At 35.6% G+C, this 15941-nt stretch overlaps 1 protein-coding gene across 11 annotated transcripts in view; it reads right to left on the reverse strand.

Moving 5' to 3' along the window:
- The window catches only part of ZNF438 (zinc finger protein 438), a 190663-nt gene that overhangs the window by 49477 nt on the left and 125245 nt on the right, over nucleotides 1-15941 (reverse strand). The window contains exon 1 of one of the 11 annotated variants that reach the window (XM_064591896.1): nucleotides 6020-7865. The exons of the other annotated variants lie outside the window; for them this stretch is intronic. The gene's annotated coding sequence lies outside the window, so the exon portion shown is untranslated. Of the gene's footprint in view, nucleotides 1-6019; nucleotides 7866-15941 lie in introns of those variants that run through there. 11 annotated transcript variants of the gene reach the window in all.

A 15941-nucleotide genomic window follows, 5' to 3' on the forward strand; every position in this document is an offset into this window, starting at 1 on the left:
TACAGCATTACACACTTTTGTGTATTTTTTTGAGGAACATAATTTGTACAAAAGTAAATACTGCCTATAAATGTGAAGTACTAGTCTAGGGCTCCTCAGGCCATAGGCTATGAACATTGCTACTCTGAAGACTGGATCTGGTTCATTTCTAAAGATTTTTATCTTATTTTTTATTTTTATTTGAGAGAGAGAAAAGCATGAGCAGGGAGAGGTGAGGGGGAGAGGGGGAGGGAGAAGCAGACTCCTGCTGAGCAGGGAGCCGGATGTGGGGCATGATCCTAGGATCCCGGGATCACAACCTGAGCTGAAGGCAGACTCTTAACTGACTGAGCCACCCAGGCGCCCCATGATCTGGTTCATTTCTATTTTCCCAAACACATATCACCCCATGTTCTCTGGTGAGCGTATCAGAGAGGCAGGGGGTTTCTAGGTAACATTTGTTTCTGAGGCTACCTTACTATTAGCAGCTGACAAAAGACCTAGTGTTACAGGGAAAGTGCCTCATCAATAACATCTTCTCAGCTCCAGGTTGGCTCTGGCAGGGGTGAGTCTGTCCCTCCACCTTCAAGCCACTGCCACCTCCTCCCCACTCCCCAGGCTCTGGCACTACCAAAGTTGAGTTGAGAGAATCAAGTTAACCCGAGTGGTTCTAGATTAAAATAGCCACGGGTATCTCACAGTTTAGCTGTAAACCCCTCAGTTAGCTTTGAGATTAAAGCAGTAAGGCCATTTATGCTTGGGCTCCCCAAGACTTGGGTCTGTCTTCACAACACGAGGCAGTATTCCCACCTGCAGGCAGGGCCTTCTCCTGGGGATACTCAGTTACAGTTGAGAGATCTAAAATGCTGGCAATGATTGTACACCTACAGATTATATCTTTTAACAATCACACTGCATGAAATCCAAAAATGAAACAACACTAATGAGGAATCTTTTCTCATTTTGGTATACAATCTCCAACACTGATATTACAAAATCAGTTGGTTGCTGCTGTAAATTCACTGAGCATTCAATTTCCCTATAAATGACTGGACGGGGAGTTAATTTTAGTCTAACTAAGTAAAGCCATATAAAAATAAAAGGATGATTTCAAAGGAGAAGGAACTGCTAAGGGCAGCAACCTCTGGAAAGAAGAGTACTGGGAGATGGGTACACTTGGGAGGGAGAATGACTTTCCATCATTGGCTCTTTTGTAAATCTTGTGAATATTTTACCTTATGGATATACTACTTAAGACAACCGTATCAAAAGAACAATGAGAAAGATGAGTAGATCTAGAGAGACAGGTGGTTCTCAATAAACACTGGCAGGGAAAAATGTCCATGAAATAATCTTAAGTGAAGCAAACTGTTGAACAGTGGGTATACTCTGATCCCATTTGTCTTAAAAAGAAAAGGTGTATTCCCACAGAAATATCAAATTGTCAACAGTTGTTGCCTTTGGGACTTTGGGTTAGTAGAACTTCCCTTTTTTCTTTGTACATTGTGTGTGTGTGTGCGTGTGTGTGTGTGCAGATATACACTGCACATATAACCACATTACCATCGTTTTTATAATAAAAACAATAAATAGCTGTCCTAAAAGAGGAAAAAACCATAGATTCCACTTTAAAAATACATATCTGTTTAAGAAAGACATATGGATATTTTTATTTTCTTTTTTTTAAGATTTATTTATTTATTTTTGAGAGAGAATGCATGTGCACAGGGTGGGGGGCGGCAGAGGGAGAGGGAGACAGAGAATCTCAAGTAGACTCCCCACTGAGCATGGAGTCTGACATGTGGCTCGATCCCAGGACCCTGAGATCATGACCTGAGGGAGTTGACACCTAACTGACTGAGCCACCCAGGTGCCCTGATATTTTGATTTTCAAGTAGTAAATTAACAAACAAAATGATAGTCTTTTTTCACTTTCTATATTTTCCTCATTCCAAATTCGGTGACCATTACCATCAATGAATTTTTTGTCAAGATCAAATGCACGAGGTTCACCAATCAACCATCTAATATCTATAACAAATAGCAATTAGTAGATTGTGCCTACATCAACAAGAGGGACATTAGATGTAATTTCTTAAAATTCCTGTGTTGATACTTTTGGCTCAACTTAAGATGATTTCAGCTTAGTAACAGACATGTAGTTCAGGACAGATTTTCAAAATCAGCACAAAACTCAAAAAAAATTTCTATAAAGAAGCAATATTCTCTGACTTCTTCCACAGTTTAGGTTCAATTAATCTATTTCCTAATGCACAATTTAATTCTCCAACACTGATCTACTTATATTGATTTAATGTCTCTGGACAGACTCAAAACTCTTCAAGGGCAGGGTCCAGGCTAGTCTTGTTCCCATTAGCCCCAAGGCCTTGGAGGGGAAGAAGTCTTCCAGAGGTATTTGATGAACAGACTTTGAAAGATATAAACCTAAATAAAAGGAGTTGTGAGATTTACAGATATTCAAGGGCAACACAGATCCTAAATAAAGATTATGTAACCAACGAACCAAAAAAGATCCACATCATAGTTAAAAATAGCACAAGGATAGAAGAAAAAGTTATTTGCCTAAACCATCGGTCTGACAAAATCAAAGCATATGTTCTCTAAGCACAATTGCCAAAAGCCTCCAGAGTTTGGCTATCTTATAAATATTAGGCTCTGAGTCACAAAGCCAAAGCCTTGAAAAAATAACCACAAGTAACTTCTGAAATGGGATTACAATACTATATAGTCTTAAGGTATGTTATCACAGAAAACTTGACCTTATTAGCAGATTCTCTCAGAATTCATTTTATTTCAAGAATCTTTTAGATTATGAGATGGCGAATATCCTTAAACACACACACACAGAGCCAGAGTTCCATTTTGACAATTCTTGAGAGAAATCCAAATCTTAATACTCTTTACTGAATATGTACGTTCTTTGGCATGTCTATACTTATGTAATCTACTACAGTTGAATTAAGTCTACTCACGAACTATCTATCCACTTTCAGCAGAATTTTAACCAAAGTGGAAGGTTATACTTTTTCTAAATCAAATCAAAGCAAGACAAAACTTCTCTAGCCACAAGGATAACTAATTAAAGTCATAGGCTTTCTTATGCAAGCGTACATCTTTTGTCAAAGCAGGACAGTATAAAAGGCAGGAGTTCATTCATCAAATCAAGACAACTAATAACCTACAAGCCAGCCATTAGAAAATTTTTTCTGCAAAAGGCCATATTTTCGGTTTTGTGGGCCCTATGGGCTCTGTCACAACTACTCCTTCCTGCTGTTAGAGCATGAAAGCAGCCACAGACCATGTAATTTAATAAATGTGGCTATGTACCAATAAAACTTTATTAATGGATATTGGAACATTATATAATTTTCATGTGTCACAAAGCATTATCTTCTTTTGATTTTTTCAATAATTTAGAAATGTAAAAACTATTCTCAGTTTGCAAGCCATACAAAAACAGGCCCAATTTGACCCATAAGCCATAGTCTACCAACTCCCGACCTAAACCAACTCTATAATAAACCTGGTTTATACCACTTGCTAGCCATGTAACCTTGTCCTTATTCCACCAAAAAAAGCCCAAACAACAAATAAAATCAACAAAAACAACAACCATAACAATTATAACATCTTAATTTGCAGTTGGGAGTTAGAGAGCTACTTTAGTGGTCTAACCACAGTGGTGACAGCTAACACATATTTTGAGCTTGCTATGTTCCAAATAGTGTTCTAAACATTTTTTAAGAGATTTATTTACTTGAGAGAGATAGAGAGAGAGACAGTGCACAAACGGGAGGGACAGAAGGAGAGGGAGAGAGAGAATCTAAGCAGACTCCCCAACCGAGCACACCCAACTGGCGGCTCGATCCCAGGATCCCGAGATCATGATCTGAGCCAAAATCAAAAGTCGATGCTTAACTGACTGAGCCACCCAGGTGCCCCTAAATAGTGTTCTAAGTGTTTTAAATGTGTGCTAATTCATTTAATTCTCACCATAGTCTTGGATAGATATTTTATGATCAACATATTACAAATGAGGAACTAGGCACACAGAGGTTAAGTAATTTATCTAAGCTCACACAGCTAGTAAATGGTGAAGCTGAAGTTCAAGACAGGCCTTGTGCTCTTAACCACAAATGCCCCAACCTCAGAAATTTCCCCATTCTTTTCTTAAAGTTCCCATTTCAAATGCCAACTTTCAGAAATTAAAACGCACAGTGGAAGAAGCACATATGAAAAACAAATGACAATTTTCAGAAATTAAAACTCACAATGAAATAAGCATGTATGGAATACAGTGTAATATAGTTAATGCTGATAAGTAAAGAGCTAATCCTAAGGTTGAGCCTATACTGACAACAAGAAAAATGGAAACTTGATTCAAATGGATTCAAGCTTCAGTGTTCTCAAGGAAAAATTAGCGGCAATGGCTCGTGACTCCCTCTCGTGTGTATGTTGGCTGATGAGAACAGACATTGATGAGAATGCCCGAGAAGAGGGTTGTGAAAGGCAGGTCGTTATGATTTTCTCTAAATGACCCTTCATTCTCCTAATTTAAATTTGCCTCAAGCTTTGCTGTAAACAATGGCCTTTATAGATTTATAATGTTTCTCTTATTACTTGTACACTAGCAGTAAAATACTAATAAAAAGGGAGATGCCTTTCTTGTACAGAGTATAACTTAACTTAAATCACAAGTCATTTGTATGATCTCTTTTCTTTGCCAGGTCTTTACTTGTCAGTTGGTTCTGTGTGCTGACATTCCAAATCTGAGTGGATACCCAATAACCAACTCTTCAAGGGTCATTTGAAAAACAATTTGAGTGTACAAACTAAAATTTATTTCAGTGTAGTCTTAAATTGCCAAAGTGGCTTTTAGAAATTATAATAAAACACTACCGCTCTACATAACTGCAGAATAAAAACATCTTTGAAGAACTTGACCTTTTAAGACTTTGGCTGGCCAAAGAAATAAGAATGCTAAAACTGAATTCATTCCAATTATTCCTCACTGGAAGGTAGTTCTTGCCAGAAAATTATTTCAGTCTATTTCCATTACTTACATCAAATTGAAGAAACCTAAATGACAGATGATCTCTACAGCATTGGGGATCATCAGCAAGGCCAAGTACATGAAAATAAGACACTGAGGATGTAGACTAGGACAAAAGAGACTCCCAGAGAAAAACTCATCTGGCAAATATATAAAATTATTGGTCTAATTTTCTCAAACATTTTTTAAACTTTCCCCAAATATTTACCATCAGTAAATTGCATAGTTCTATATGATGTGACTGCCTTGGTAAGAAAGAGCTATTTCTTGACAGAAAAAAAAAAATCCCTTTATAGTACTTGAAGTTGTTCATAACAAAGTATATACTGAAGGAATCTCTCTGGCTTAGCAATGGCCCTCCAACCCATTCACAGGGAAAAGTCCAACATCTTCCTCACTTCCTAGATCTAGGTTTTCACCAAAACGTGTCAATTTTATCTCCTAAAAAGCCCTTAGATATGTCCGTATCTTCTCATCTCCACTGCCAACCACCTGGTGCCAGTTGCTTTGTCATTCTCTGCAGAGACAACTGAATACTCTATTAACTGCTTCCTCTCCTGCTCCTTCTCTAACCAACAGGGCCACAGTCGTGTTTTCACAGTATCAATTAGAATGCACCATCCTAGAATGAAAACCACTGGACGCCACAGCACATCCATGAGGTCTTGCATGGGCTAGCCTCAGCCTGCTCCTCAGTTTCATCCTGCACTCTTCACCCTCACCTTCTGTATCCCAGCCACACAAGCCTTCCTTCAGTTTCTTAAACACAGTGTGGCTCTGTCGGCAGAGTCTTACACATGCTGGTTCCCCTTTCCCTGTAATGCTGCTTTTCTGCTGGCTAACTTGGACTCATCCTTCAGATCTCAAGGCAGGATCAACTCCTTAGAACTGTCTGACCTAGTCTGGTTCAGAAACTTCTATTAATAACCTCAGTGAATCCTGGACCTTTTTCCTCAGAGCACTTACCATAATTGTAATTTTACTTAGATAATGCCTGGTATCCTCAATACACAAGAAGCTCCAGAAGGCAGTGGTCATATCCCTTTGTGTTCACCTGGTACCCGAAACATCTGGCACAATAACAGAACACCTAGGAGGAGCTCAATTAGTATTTATTTACTTATATTTGTGATAAAATTCACATACCATAAAACTGACGCTTTTAAAGTGTACAATTCGGTGTTTTATAGTATATTCACAAATTTATACAACCACCACACCATCTAATTCCAGGATATCCCATCAACCTAAAGAGAAACCTCATACCCATTAGCAGTCACCCTACCTGCTTGTCCCTGTAAATCATTAATATTTTAATCTCTATAGACTCACATATTATGAAAATTTCATGTAAGTGGAATCATACAATATGTGGCCTTTTCATGTCTAACTTCTTTCACTTGGCATACTGTTTTCAAGGTTCATCAATGTTACAGAATGTACCAGTACTTTCATTCCTTTTTGTTGCCAAATAAGAAGCATTGTATGGATATACCACTTTTGTTTAGTTATCGACTGACTGATAGACATTTGGGTTGTTTCCACTTCTTGGCCATTACGAATAATGCTGCTATGAACATTTGTGCACAAGTTTTTGTGTGGACATAATCACTTCTCTTGGGTATAAACTTCGGAATGGAACAGGTATATTATCCAAATAAGTATAGGCTGGGTCATGGGGTAACTCTATGCTTAATCTTCTGAGGAATAGCCAAACTTTTCCAAAGCAGCTGTCCATTTACATTCCCATCGGTAATATATGAGGTTTCCAATTTCCACATAATCTTACTGAATCTTTTTTTTTTTTTTGTCCATTCTTAAAATTATGGCCATCCTAATGGGTGTGAAGTGGTATATCACTGTGGCTCTAATAACTATGATGCTGAACACCTTGTCAGGTGCTCACTGGCAATTTGTATATCTTCTTTGGCAAAATATCTATTTCTCACTTTAAAATTGGGGTTTCTTTCTTTTATTGCTCATGCTTTTCATGTCAAACTAAGAAACGATGGCCTAATCCAAAGTCATAAAGATTTCAAACTATGTTTTCCTTTCAGAGTTTTATATAGTTTCAGTTTTAGCTCTTACATTTAGACCTTTGATCCATTTTTAGTTAATTTTTGAAGACAGTGTGAGGTACGGGTCCTCTTTCATTCTCTTTCATGAGGATACCCAGTTGCTCCAGGACCACTGGGTGATAAGACTATTCTTTTCCCCACTGAAATGTCTTTACACTCTTGTTGAAAATCAATTTACCATAGATGTAAGGGTTTATTCTGGATTCTCAATCCTATTCCATTGACCTATATGTCTATCCTTTTGTCAGTACCACCCTATCTTGTTTATTGTATCTTTATAGTAAGTTTTGAAATTGAGAAGTGTGAGTTTTCCTTTTTAAGATTGGTTTGGCTATTTTGAGTCCCCTGCATTTCCATATGAATTTTAGGATCAGCACAACTTCTACAAAAAATGGCAACTGGGATTTTCATAGAGATTGCATTGAATCTGTTGATCAATCTGGGTGTATTGCCATCTTAACAATGTTAAGTCTCCAAATTTGAGGGGACTAAGAGGTACAAACTTCTAGTTATAAAATAAGTAAGTCACGGGGATAAAAAGTACAGCATAGGGAATATGGCCAATAATACTATAAGAACTTTTATGGTGACAGATGGTAACTACACTTATCGTGGTGAGCATTTCATAATTACATAATTGTCGAATCACTATGTTGTACAACTGAAGCCATATAATATTATATATCAACCATTCTTCAATTAAAAAACCGTAAGATGTCTTTCAACTTATTTTGTCTTTACTTTCTAACAACGTTTTTAAACTTTAGTGTATAAGTCTTGCATTTCTTTTGTTAAACTTATTGCTAAGTATTTCTTCTTTTTGATGCTATTATAAATGCATCTTTTGTTTTCTTAATTTCACTTCTGGAGTGTTCAATGCTAGTGTACATAAATACAATTGATTTTTATACTGATCATGAATCTTTTAGCTTTGCTAAAACTTGTTTATTAATTCTAAGTTTTTTCAGCTGGTTCCTTAAGATTTTCCATATTCAAGATCATACCATCTGCAAATACAGAAAGTTTTACTTATTTTTCGATTTGGATGCCTTTTTACCCCTTTTCCTTGCCTAAATGCCCTTACTAGAAGTAGCAAGAGAACACATCCTTATGTTCGTCCTGATCTTAGGAGGAGCTTTCAATCTGTCACTGGTAAGTACGATGCGAGTTGTGGAATTTTTGTAGTTCCTGCCTATTTCTACATTGTTGAGTGTTTTCATCATAAAAGGAACATGGATTTCATCAAATGCTTTTTCTGTCTATTAAATTATGATCACATGGCTTTTCCTTATTTTATTAATGCATTACATTGATTTTCATATATTAAGCCAATCTTGCATTTCTAATAAAATCATCCCACGTGCCTTTGTTTATAATCCTCTTTATAGTTACTAGATTTGGTTTGTTAGTATTTTGTTGGCAATTTTTGCATCTGTATTCATAAGGAATACTGGTCTGTAGTTTCCTTGTGTTGTCTTCGTCTGGTTTCAGCATCAGGATATACTGGCCTAATCAAATGAATTGGAAAGTATTTTCTCCTCTTCTAATTTTTAGAAGACTTTGTAAAGCATTAGTATTAATTTTTCTTTATAGCTTTGATAGAATTCACAGGTGAAGCCATCTGGGTTTGGGCTTTTTTTACTCTGTGGGAACTTTTTTATTATAATTCAATTACTTGTCAGTTCAGATTTTCTGTTTCTTGAATTAGTTTTGGTAGTTTTTGTCTTTTGGGAATTTGTCCATTTCATCTAAGTCACCTGATAATATGTTGGCATACAATTATTTCTAGTTTTCCTTTATAGTCCTTTTTTATTTCTGTAAGATCGGTAGTAATGTACCCTCTTTCATTGCTGATCATACCAACTTGAATGTCCTCTCTCTTTTTTCTTGGTCAGTCTAAAGGTTTGTCAGTTTTATTGATCTTTTAAAGAACCAACCTTTGCCTTCATTGATTTTCTCTATTTTTTATTCTCTAATTCTTAAATTTATGCTTTAACCTTTATTTTTTTTTTTCTTTGTTTGCTTTAGTTTGCTTTTCTTTTTCCAGGTTTTTAAAGTGGAAGGCTCAGTTATTGATTTGCAATCTTTTTTAAAAACATAGATATTTATAGCTACACATTTCCCTCTAAACACTGCTTTCTCAAGCTGCATCCTATAAATTTGATATGTTGTATTTTAGGTTAATTTATATCAAGGTATTTTCTAATTTCCCTTGTGATTTCTTCTTTGACCCACTGGCTATTTAGGAATGTACTGTCTAATTTCCACATATTTGTGTGTTTCCCAAATATCCTTCTGTTACTTATTTCTAATTATATTCCATTGTGGTCAGGGAACATACTTTGTATGATTTCCATCCTTTTTACATTCCCTGAGGCTTGTTTTATAGCCTAATGGACAGATAGTCTATCCTGGAGAATGATCCATATACATTGAAAAGAATGTGTAGTCTGCTCTTATTGAGTGGAGTGTTCTATACATGTCTTCTATACGTGTTGGAATGGAACCCACGCTGTTCTGATGTATTTAAGAGGGTGCTCATCTTTTTAAGTATACATCATTCCATTTCATATTACCCTAATGGTAAAAAGTATGCACAATAAAGTTCTCAGTTTGGATATGCTCTTAAACACATCTGTTCTAAAAAACTCTAAGGACAGCAAAGCAGGAAAAAAAGTGTAACTGTTCTATGTTTCCTAATTAATTTCATATCTATCTCATGGGTGCAAATAAAGGATTGCAAAACACCCTGTAAATAAAAAAATTAATATGGAGTGCACAGTGAAATGTGAAAATGTTACTTCAAACAATTAGTACTAAAATTTAGTTTGCCCAAGCACTTTCTAAAAGAAAGATCCTATCGTTTGATATAACCAAAATAAATTTTGTGATTAAGAAACTTCATTTATGAAACTGATACTCTGGGAATTCATATGCATTAAAGATTATTTTAAAGTAGGCCTTATAAGGCAAGTCTGAAAACTGTGACAACTACATCAATGTGCACAAATTATATAATGTTTTTATTATGTGATGTCTCAAAATGTCTAGAAAATAAAACTTGACTTTCTTCAAATTCTTAGAAAAGATAATTGAATTTTCAAACTTAGGAGAAAAACACAAAGCAACATTTGTATATCATGAAGGCCACATCTACATTTCTTGAAAAACACACACAGTATTTGGGATCTTAAGCAAAATTACAAAGATATTTGCCCTATTCTATTATATAATACAAAAGCTTACACTTCAGTGAAGGACTAAAAGATTCCTCAAAGTATAAGTACACAGATATAACTTAATGACTACTAAATTAAAGTTACAAATCCAAAGATATGCTTAACTTTTGATTCTGATTATTATGTAATGAACACTCAGCACCTCACACTTACTATCCATGAGTTGCTACTAAATCATTGCCATCTTTATCTTTACTTGGTAACAGAAAAATCAGACTCCAAAAGTACATAAAAATCTTTAATTGAGAGCTCATGGTTCTGCACTGACATTTTATATTAAAAAAAAAAAATAGAACCCAAAGTCCAAACCTAATACTTGAAATGATAAAGGTCGCAGAATAACTTTTCCTTTAATTTTCTTTTCCTACTCCTTATTTCTACTCACTCTTCTTCACTTTCACCCGGCATCTAGCCTTACATCACATATCCTCTTATTGAAAGTAATAAAAACACTTTTCTTCCTTATTAAAAAAAGATTTTATTTATTTATTTATTTATTTATTTATTTATTTATTTATTTATTTATTTATTTATTTTAGAGACAGAGAGAGAGAGCACAGCAGGATGGGCAGAGGGGGAAGGAAAGGGAGAGAGAGAATCTTAAGCAGGCTCCGCACTGAGCATGGAGACCAACATGGGCTCCATCCCATGATCCTGAGATCATGACCTAAGCTGAAACCAAGAGTCGAATGCTTAACCAACTGCACAACCCAGGTGTCCCCCAAACACTTTTCTTAATACTGCATGTTGAATCATTTTCAAACTTGTAGGAGGTAGTGTTAATGATACGAGGGTGCTTTCCATCCCAAATTAATAACACTGACTGTATGATCTAACAAGTGAAAAAAAATTAAGTACGGCAAAGGTATTTTTTTTTTTTTTTAAAGATTTTATTTACTTATTTGACAGAGAGAGAGACAGCGAGAGAGGGAACACAAGCAGGGGGAGTGGGAAAGGGAGAAGCAGGCTTCCCGCCAAGCAGGGAGCCGACGCGGGGCTCGATCCCAGGACCCTGGGATCATGACCTGAGCTGACGGCAGACGCTTAACGACTGAGCCACCCAGGCGCCCCAAATACGGCAAAGGTATTATAGAAGGAGCTGTGGCTTATGCAGTCACAGTAACCATCACAGACCACAGGCCTGATTCTAATAATATATTTGCCATGCTGTTACATCATGCCTTCTTCCAATTTTGACAGCCACAGCACAATACATCCACACAACTATGGTGCATATAAAAGGCAGTGATAACAACAGGGATGCAAAGAGATTTTTGAAACTGTCTTCATGACCAAAATAAAGGTAATGGCAGGCACACCTATTCTTATTCACAGTGTGCCTGGCTGGATCTTCTTTCACATTAGTTCTTGAGGCTCCATAGGTTCAACTAAGCAAGGTCCTGAAACGCTCTGTATTCTCCCCATGCCTGGGACACACTGGATGCAGAAAGACTGAAGGCCTTCCTAGGACATGCTTACCAGGAGCAAGAGTGGGAAAGAAGACTCAGCTGAAGCTACAGGCACAGGAAAGAGGAAAGGTCATATTTAAAGTGGTTACAGATAGCAGGCAGCATGAATCTCTAGAGAGAAAGATGAAGAACATTAGTGTTAATGAAGGCAAGAGCTGATGGGTGCTTAGGAAGAGACAAGAGGACTATGCTTCAGCAAATGCCCAGATTCCTCTAGTTCTCCAGTAGGCATCTAGAAGAGTCTGGTAATGTCCAAACATCCTTTTCTGCCCATTCAAGAAAAAGCCTCCTACAAACACAGGTGGGAAAAGAGGCAAAAATACAGTAGCAAGCACTTCCAAATCTGATCAGACTGCAAAGAAAAAAAAAATCTATTCAGTATGAAAAACTCTCAGCAGGGGTTTGGTAGCATGTTGGATGGAAAATCATACCTTAAAAAGGAAGCAGAGATTAACTTTATCTTTTAGTAACTAATACAGCACTCCTCTTTGAAAATCATTGGTTTAAACAAAGTCTTTAGTTGAGCTTTTATAAAATATACTTAGCTCTACAGAAACACATTATCCTTTCACCCAGAGTATTCTTGATAAAAATGATAAAATATATATAATTTTAGGGGTGCCTGGATGACTCAGTCGGTTAGGTGGCCAACTCTTGGTTTCAGCTCAGGTCATAATCTCAGGGTCATGAGACAGCCCTGCATCCAGCTCCACACTCAGTACAGAGTCTGCTTGAGATTCTCTCTCACCCTCTCCCTCTGCCCCTCCCCCCACTAGTGTGCACGCTCTCTCTCTCTAATAAATAAATCTTTATATATATATAATTTTAAAGTATCTTTTAAAGAAATTTTTTGTAAACATTGTTTTTGTTAAGCAAATTCTAAATTAACAGAGTTAAAACTGAAGCTATTGTATTCAATATATCTTTCATATCAAAAATCAAAACTAAAATTTCATATATTCTAGAATTGAAAACATCCAGGGGAATCACTACAAAAAGTTTCAAAATCTTAGAGTAACATGGCTCTAGTAAATAGAAATTTTCATAATTTAAAAAATCTGAACTAAGGAACAAATATAATACATCAATTATGATTCATACTTCTCAGCTACATTACATAAATATAAAGTTTAATTGGGTAAGAGAAAGTAATTCTCTTGCGTCAAAAAGGTGGGAGTCACTGTTATTTCAAATAAGAACATTTATCTATTTAGTAAAGGTTTACAAAAAAGTCTAAAATTTTATTAAAAATCCCTGATCAAATAAAATGTGTCCCACAGTATCATTAGAGCTGCAATGTCCAGCACTTTTTTACTATTTATTTAGTGAATTCCTCTGGGTTATACACAGTGCACAGCTTGCTTAGATATATATGGGTTCTGCCTTTAAAAAGCTAGTTAAAGTCTTGCTGGTGAAAAAAGGTCTTGTAGGATAAATAAAATGTATGATAACATGTGAATCAACAGAAGATTCTTTCAATGAAAGAATTTAAATCACCACAAATGTTTTTTTCAGTTCTGAGGCATAATTGACAAAATTGAAAGATATTTAAAGTATACAAAGTAATGATTGATACATGTGTACATTGTGAAAGGATCCCCCCATCAAGTCAATTAACACATCATCACCTCATACATGTAAGTTCCACCCCCCTTTTTTGGGGAGAACATTTAAGTTCTACTCGCTCAGCAAATTTCAGAATGATACACCATAGTCACCATGTCATACATTAGATCCTCAGACTCATCTATTTTACAACTGAAAGTTTGTACCCTTTTACCAACCTCTCCCTATTTTCCAGACACCCCAACCCCTGGCAGCCACTTTTCTACTTTCAACTTTGTCTATCAGTTCAACTTTTTTTTCTTCAGATTCCACATTTGTCTTTCTCTCTCTGGCTTATTTCACTTAGCATAATGCTCTCCAGATCTATCCATCCATTTGTTGCCACAAATGACAGGATTTCCTATATGTGTATATGTATACATATATTTTCTCCAATCTTGCCAGTTTTTATAAAATGACTTATTTGTAGGACACAGAATTATCTTTTTTTCCTACTGGAAATATATCTTCAGTATACAGGTAGTAATTCATCTGGTCTTGGTATTACAAGACAGAGACAAATCCAATCTAAATGACTAAAAGGACATTAAAAACTTACCTATAACTTTAAATAATAGGTTAACTGTAACATCTAAAAAAACTTGTCAACTGATATTTTAATTACCTATCATTTTATGTGGATATATGTGAAAGCTAAAAATCAATGTAGATTTTGATGAAATACCACTCAACAATAAAAAACAAACTACTGATGCACGCAATTAGATGAATATTAAGGGAGTTATGCTAAATAAAAAAGTCACTCCCAAAAGACTATATACTCTAAGATTCCATTTATATAACATTATTGAAATGAAAAAAAATTATAGAAATACAGAACAAATTAGTGGTTGCCAGGGGTTAGGGATGGGAAGATGGGGTAGGTGAGCGTGGTTATAAAGGGGCAACATAAAAAGAATCCTTGTGATGGGGAACTGTTCTCTTCTTGACTATGGTAGATAAAGGAAGCTACTCAAGTGATAACAAGTTCACAGAAACTAAATATATACATATGCAAATGAGTTCAAGTAAAACTAGGGAAATCTGAATAAGACCTGAACTGTATCAATGTATCATCTGGATGGTATTCTAGATGTTGACATTTTGGGGAAAATGTGTAAAGATTACACTGGGTGCCTATTATTTCTTATAACTACATGGGAATTTAAAATCATCCCAAACTTAAAAGTTTAATAAAAAAATAGCTTCAAGGTGCTCAGAGCACATTCTCAAAGACAGTTATTGAATTGCCTATCCATGACTACAGAATTCCAGTTTCTTAAAGTAATCTTCCTCCAGTTTATCTACATTCCACTTTAGTTGGTGTCAGCCCATGAAGAAAGGCAGATTTTGGCAGACAAAGGGAGAAGTGTCTTGAGGTTGTAAAGAACTCAATAAAAACATATTAATATTTTAAAAAGTAGATCTTGAAATGTACTTGAAAGTTTGAGATCATAATGACATAAACAAGTATTTATGACCTAAAAAGATCTGCCTCCTTTGGTACTTTGAAGTATTAAAAAAAAATCACATAGAATTAAATTACAAAGCTAACACACTTGTTTATGCAGCTGGTCTTTTTTAAAACTGAGGAACTTTAAACCTACAATTCTAATAGGCTTACTGGTGACACCCCAATCCTTTGAAAAATAAATGAAATATCATAAATCATCTGACGGTTCTTAAGCTTAGATTTTTATCATCACTCAGATGCTTTAAAAATAAAAAGCAATATGAAAGGCTAAGATCTTGTTTTGTGCCTTATAAAATTTAAGACAGAAAATAAATCATACTATTAAACGTCATTTAGAACCCTAACTTCAATACTTAGGATTCAATTGGCGTAATATTCTTGGTCATTCCTATGAGAATTCATGCAAGTAGAGTAGCTTTTCTTACAAAATATTTCAGAACTCTGGCACTTCCTGTGATAAATGAAGCAATAAGGCTTTGGAATTGCAATTGGGTATATTTAAGCACTTCATATAGGCAACCAGACTGTCATCCTGCTGGATATGTAGCACTATGAATTTATTATTTGGCATCCAAAGGAATGTTTAAATACTTATAAAGAGTAAAGGGCTGGGGTAAGCCCTTTTAATTTCAAGCTACAAATTCAGGACCATATTAGAGCTACAGAGTTCAACCTTTATTTTCTGACAAGTTTATGTAATGAAAAATATTCACGGATTTTGTAGGAAATGTTGAAATGAAAAATCTATAAATACCTCAAAAACGTTTAAGATTCAACAAAAGAACAGTAAGATCTACGTGTTAGCCACAGCATCCTGAGAATTTTTATCATGGCTAAGTTTCAAGAAAATAAATTATGGGACACATTCTCCATGACCTGATTGTAAGGTACCTTTATGATTGGTCAATGATCAATTCAACTGACATTCCAATTCATAAAAGTATACCTTCAGAAGTCCCCTGGAGTAGCATTAGGGGAGTGAGGTCAAAGCTGGACCTATATAAGACTGTCATCATTTCAGAT

This window comes from Mirounga angustirostris, unplaced genomic scaffold (genome assembly GCF_029215605.1).
Source record: "Mirounga angustirostris isolate CCGP_5_RB_7025 unplaced genomic scaffold, mMirAng1.0.hap1 SCAF_5, whole genome shotgun sequence".
Classification (NCBI taxonomy): Eukaryota; Metazoa; Chordata; class Mammalia; order Carnivora; family Phocidae; genus Mirounga; species Mirounga angustirostris.